General features: G+C 47.6%; 2 non-coding genes across 2 annotated transcripts; both read right to left on the bottom strand.

Annotated features, from left to right (window-relative positions):
- Positions 1-502: 502 nt before the first annotated feature.
- Trnah-gug (transfer RNA histidin (anticodon GUG)) lies at positions 503-574 on the bottom strand. Its single transcript has one exon. It is a non-coding gene; the product is annotated as a tRNA-His (tRNA).
- Positions 575-2139: 1565 nt separating this feature from the next.
- Positions 2140-2211, bottom strand: Trnam-cau (transfer RNA methionine (anticodon CAU)). Its single transcript has one exon. It is a non-coding gene; the product is annotated as a tRNA-Met (tRNA).
- Between the last annotated feature and the right edge of the window lie 3909 nt (positions 2212-6120).

The following is a 6120-nucleotide window of genomic DNA, read 5'->3' as shown; positions in this document are numbered from 1 at the left end:
CTTGCTGACAAGACAAGATCGTTTCAAGACCCTGTGTGTTTGGAGAATTTGCCGGAGGGATTTTTGGCCGGATGGAATGAGTGGAAGGGCGTTGGTCCCAATAGAGAAGAGTTAGCGTACCAAGCATTTGTGAAGGAAATTTCACCACGACAACCCACAGAGTGAAAAAACATTTTTTTTTAATAAAGAGCCTTTAATGAGAGAATATATGTGGTTTGCTGCGTGATATTTTTCATCATGTCTAGGGCTTGCACGTCATGGGTTCCCAGGTGCATTAGGGATAGCATCATGGTCTGTGGGTCGATAAATTCTCCGTGAAGGCCTGAGGAGGATTCGAACACGCGTCCGAAGGGCCATATGTCGGAGAGGTCTTTTCTCAGGTACCACGGGTAGGGAAAATGTTGGGTTAGGAAGAGGAGCATGACATCTTCGTCTGGGTGTGGTTCATCTAATTTGATTTTACAGGCCAGGGGTCTCTATTGAAAAAAGAAAAAAATTTTAATGCCCCGACCAGGAATCGAACCTGGGTCTTTGAGGCCACAACTCAACGTCTTAACCATTAGACCATCGAAGCGCTTACCTCGTTAGGACTTGGGTTAGCGAATGACATGAGTCTGAAAAATGGAACAACAACAACATTTTTTTTTATTGGACACGACTTAATTTTTACATGGTGGTACGTGTGCAAGATCCTAGTGACCTGCGACCTTATTTACAAGAACGATTTGACATGATTGACACGTGACAGGGCCTCAGCATAGTGGTTTCCCAGGAAGACGGGTTCGTAACGGTTCGTTTCCGTGTTGATGTACATGCCATAGATGGCACCGCAACAGGTTTTCCATACGCACCCTAGTCCCCAGGCTTCTCTCAACTGTCCCTTGACGTGTTTTATGGATTTGTCGTGGGTCCCATTTTTACTCAATTCGAGTATCGGGCTGCGGCAGCACGGTCTTTTTTGTTTGCATACGTAGCAATGATCGTGTTCCATGTCTGAAAAGAATTTTCATAATAAATGTTGGTAGATGTTTCGTGCCCAGTCTACGTGAATCACTAGATCATTTATGTCGTCCTCGTCGGCGACCCCCAACCTCTCTTCGAGGCACAAAAGATCTACTACGTCCAGAGCTACCCCGATGAAACCTAAAAGGTTTTCTAGGTCGCGGTACAAAGGGGTCTCTTCTTCGTCCTTCATCCACTCGCTCACTAGATTTCTCAAGGTGTTTAACTCGGTATTACAACGCTCTAATGCTTCCATACTCACTTGGGACGTTGAGAATCCACAGCAATGTTAGGGTCCACAGTCTTCTATAATGAGCGGCGGCCATACAATGACTTGGAGTGAACGAGTCGGTCCGATCTTTTTATACGATCGGTAGGATGGTGTCCAGTCTACGACCGGGGGGCGTGGTTGGGGGGATACCCCCTATCCCCTGGGTCTACTCATACCACGTGACTTCTACTCGAGCTGCGATTGGTTGGTGTTTGACTTTATAAAGCGGATCGACCTCGTTTGCGCATCACTCTGAGTTTTGAGCGTCGCTATGGCCCTTAGAGAGATTGGTCTGCAAAACCACGTGCCGAGAAAACCTGATGTGACTTACGATGAGGCGATCTATATGGTGGACGAGGCATGGACCCGTTTTTACGAAGCGATGGATTTCCCGATCCGAGATTTGTTGTCGGGCCGTCGGTGGTTTATCCGTTTTAAAAACTCGAGCCAGCTCGAGGTGATGTTGCACCAGATCCTGTTATTCGTGGACGAACAGCGTGAGAATTGGACACGTAGCAGGCGCCAATATCGCGTTGTGGAGAAAGTGTTTGGCAGAACTTTGTTTAATGCCATCAAGGCTATTCGTAAGAACCTGGTTTGGAACCAGACGGTGAAGCCGCCTGTAGACAGGATCACGTTTCACCGAATGATGTTGTGCTACGGTTTCGAACCGTTTCAGTCCAAGTGGACTCGAAGACAAAAGAAGACGGCGAGACGCTATGTCAGTGTCATTGACTTTTATTACTCCACATTTAACGAATGTAATCAAGTGACAATGAGATCTATGATAGATGCAGATGATAGGTTACCTAATGTGTAGAAAAATAAAAACGGAGTGTTTTTTAAAAAACTGTGTCCGTGTGAATGGGCGGGGCGAGGTTTCGATCCTCGGACCTTTGGGTTATGAGCCCAACGCGCTTCCACTGCGCTACCCTGCCGTTCTTAGTTTGGGTTCTGTCCATGAATCAGTATGTCTTGGGCTATCCCGCGTGGGTATTCGTCGATCCATTGAAAGAACTTGCAGTTACGCTTGGGACACTTGAGATAGAGCCTGTCTGGGTTGGACTGGGAGTGGGAGGTGGCTAAGACCAGTGACTTGTTGCATAGACATCGGAAACGGGCTGGGTCGATGTTCCTGTAGCATGGGTGGGTCTGTGCGTCGACGCGTTGCAGGTACGCACTCACTCCTTCCTTCACACCGCAGGTCACATAACACTTGGTGTAGAATCGTTCGGAGGGACATCGGTAATACTCAAACCAGATACCCCCTTCTTTGGTTTTCACACACCCGTATTTCATGGGTACCATACAACGGGGGCAGATGGGAACTTGGGGTGTCATTTGGTTCAGGAACTGATCGGGGTCGAATTCCTCCAACACTTGGACTTCGGTTGATTCTCCTCGTTGATCCACTTCAGGCGGTAGTTCTATGAGGTTGTCTTTCTTGAACCTATCGAGTCCCATGGCTTCCATGACTTGCACGGTTCGAGGAGGTGATTCACTGATCACGGTCATGCATCCGCCTTGAATGGCAGGTAGCTTTTCATTGTCTATATGATGAAAAAATGTAGAGTTAGTATCCCAGCAAGGTGTTTTCTCGTCGCATGGTTTCTAGGACGTGTCGGGTTTTTCTAATGTTTTTGAGTGTCAGCCTTTGCCTTCGCCGGGCATGGTTACTTTTCATGTCACGTTTGACTTCTCGGCGTTGGATCGAAAATGCGCTCCAGGGTTCCGAGAAGCCTTTGAGTGGTACGGTGGTCCAACTGACCGAGTCAGGGGTGATCTCTTTGAGGAGGACGCGCTCTTTGAAACGGAGTCTGGCACGAGGTTTTTTGAATAACCATCTATCTAAAGTGGATTGTAGTTGTTTACCTTCTCTTTCCACTCTCTTGGGTAACATCAGTTCCAGTTTCTTCTTGGACATTTTTTTCTTTTTCTTGACGGGTTCGACGTGTGAATCCATGACGACTTTGAAAAGTGACTCGTGATGGAATGTGCGACTCGACTTTATAGTCAATTTGGTGACCCAATCAGAACGTGTCTTAGTTATGATTGGTGGATCTGAATTGGTGCACGTGATACGTAAAAGTACGCGTACTGAGTGAATGTGGAGGTGACGCGCGGGGTATAAAAGGAGCACGCACGACGCAGTGAAATCATTCGCGGTGATGAATCCTAGGATTTTGGATGAGAGAGACGTGCAAGAGATCCTAGAAGATCTGAGAGAACAGTTGAATCGAGCTTCTGGCGTTTTGGATTCGGTCGAAAAAGAAGGCGAAAAATACACTGTACACGCAAGGATAATTGAATTGGAATTACGTCTTGTCTCTCCTTTGTACTATAGGCTCCAGAGGCACTTGATTGACTGGGGTGTACGTAGTTGCTATCCTCATTTGTCGGGCTTGGAGATCACGAAGCGAGCGGATCGAGAAGGAAAGAAGTTTAACGAGTTTGTCTGAGGGTGTCAAGATGAATTACTATAGCAACTCGAACCATATTTCTGATATCGTGGAGCAGGTCGTGGATCAGAAGGTACACACGTTAAGAGATCTCGATGCCATTAAGGATGTCAGAGTGGACCTGTACATTTTTGACAATCTCTTCGAACCGTTAGGTCAGATACCCGTTAGTATGTGGTCTTTTCATCTCTTGATGAGACGTCGTCCAGAATGGGGTGGTACGATTTTGGAGATGATGAAGAAGAACGAAAATGTTTACCTTTTCTGTGGTGAGTGGTGTCGCGTGATGTACAGAAGTGGTAGCGGTCAATTCAAATTCGTTTATTGTCGTGATCCCGTCCTGGACGCCGAACGTGTCTGTTTGATCGCCACGAATCAACTCACGTACAGGATGAGCGAGGTCATCCGTGATCTGTTCGAACCCTTGCGGTTCGCGCGCGACCTGTCACGACGGGTGTTGGAGGCAGACGAGAGTCCGAGGGTGGGAGAGTTACTGACTTTCAGAAAGGGAGATTACAGGGAAACGTGTCTGAAGTTGGAAGAGTTGATCTACGATATCATGCATCAACGTAATCTGTGGAAGGATCGGTTTTTCTTTGGTGCCATTGAAGCGGATGAAGATGACCTGTGTGGTGAGTGTAAGGAGAGTATGCGACAAGCATTCTATGTGAAGGGGAACGAAGCGGAAGCCCTGAAGTGGAGACCTGGTAAAGGGGAATGCGGTTTTAAAAATTGTAGATATTATGCCATGGATACCTACGAGGAAGACTGTGATAATGAGTACGCACGAGATCTTAAGAACAAGGAACATGTTGATTACTTTACAGATTCAGACTAAGTCTTTTCTTCGCCTTCTTTTTCGTGTTATCCAATCAGAGTCGATTTTTACGTAAGAACCAATCAGGCACGACGTTTTTGTACCTATATAAGAAAGTTTGAATAAAAAATTGGGTTTAAAATCATCATCATGTCTCATGCTTTGAGTTGGTTGATCTCGAGAATGTGCACGACCCTAGCAGATCGATGGTGTTGGACGACCTTGTGTTACAAGTGCGCTAGTGTCTATGCGCGTTACGGTCGTGAACCCGTCCCCGACCATTTCAGCGATTCGCCCTTGGAGGTGTTTGACTATACCGACGTCGAACCCAACGTGATGCGTTTTGTCGTTTATATCTTGTGGTTGAAACGCCAACCCGATTCATTTAAGAAGTATCTCGAGGTACGGGAGCAACGTTTCGAGTTGTGGAGACAGTGCGTGTACAAACTTTATCGACTATGAAGAAAGGTCAAAAGAAGAAGCCGCTTTCGACCGGAACGTTACTGGGACGGTATAGGGATCCTTCCAGACCCGGTAGTCTGGGTGGTCTGACGCGATTCGCTAAGGCCAATAAGATCTCGGTACCCCGTGCAAGAGAGGTCCTGCAGCGTGATTTGGGGTACACGCTACACAAACCACGACGGCGTCGGTTTCCCACCGCCCCTGTGGTGGTGTTCGGCATCGACGAGCAGTGGACGGCCGACCTGATAGAGGTGGTCAACATCGCCAGGTACAATCGAGGGTATCGTTACCTCTTGACGGTCGTGGACGTGTTTTCCAAGCACGCCTGGGTCCAACCCTTGAAGAGCAAGACGGGTAAAGCGGTGACGGAGGGCATGGCTAAGATCTTGAAAGGAGGTAGAAAACCCCTCAATCTCCAGACGGACGACGGGAAGGAATTCTACAACAAGACGTTTCAGGATTTGATGAAGCAGAAAGGCATTCATCATTTTTCGACGCGGGGTGATACGAAAGCCAGCGTGGTGGAACGGTTCAATCGGACCCTGAAAGAACGTTTGTACCGGTACTTCACCGTGAAGAATACGTTGAAGTTTGTACCCGTGTTACAAGAGTTGGTCCAAGGGTACAACCGATCGTATCATCGCAGTATCAAGATGGCTCCCAATAAAGTGACTTTAGCCAATAGCGATGACGTCTGGGAGACTCTTTACGGAAAGAAAAAGGGTAAAAAATCGAGACGACCTCCGCTCAACGTCGGGGATCGTGTGAGATTGAACAAGAAGTTCCGACAGTTCAAGAAAGGGTATTTACCCGGTTGGACCGAGGAGGTGTTTGTGATACGTAGGGTGCGTCCGGGTAAGGTCACCACGTACAAGGTGGAAGAATGGGACGGGACTGCTGTCGAGGGCACGTTTTACGCGCAAGATTTGCAAAAGGTGAACGTGAAAGACGACGATTTGTTCCGCATCGACAAGATCGTCAAACGAAAAGGGGATAAAGTCTTGGTGCGCTGGAAAGGTTGGCCAGTCAAGTACGACAGTTGGGTGGATAAAAAAGGCTTGTACGTGACCCAAAAGCCCAAGACGAAACAATGAGAGAGTTTTACGTGC

The sequence above is a fragment of the Orbicella franksi genome, chromosome 14 (assembly GCF_964199315.1).
Source record: "Orbicella franksi chromosome 14, jaOrbFran1.1, whole genome shotgun sequence".
NCBI lineage: Eukaryota > Metazoa > Cnidaria > Anthozoa > Scleractinia > Merulinidae > Orbicella > Orbicella franksi.
Note: the sequence above shows the minus strand (reverse complement) of the source record. Positions and strands in the feature narration are given on the sequence as shown.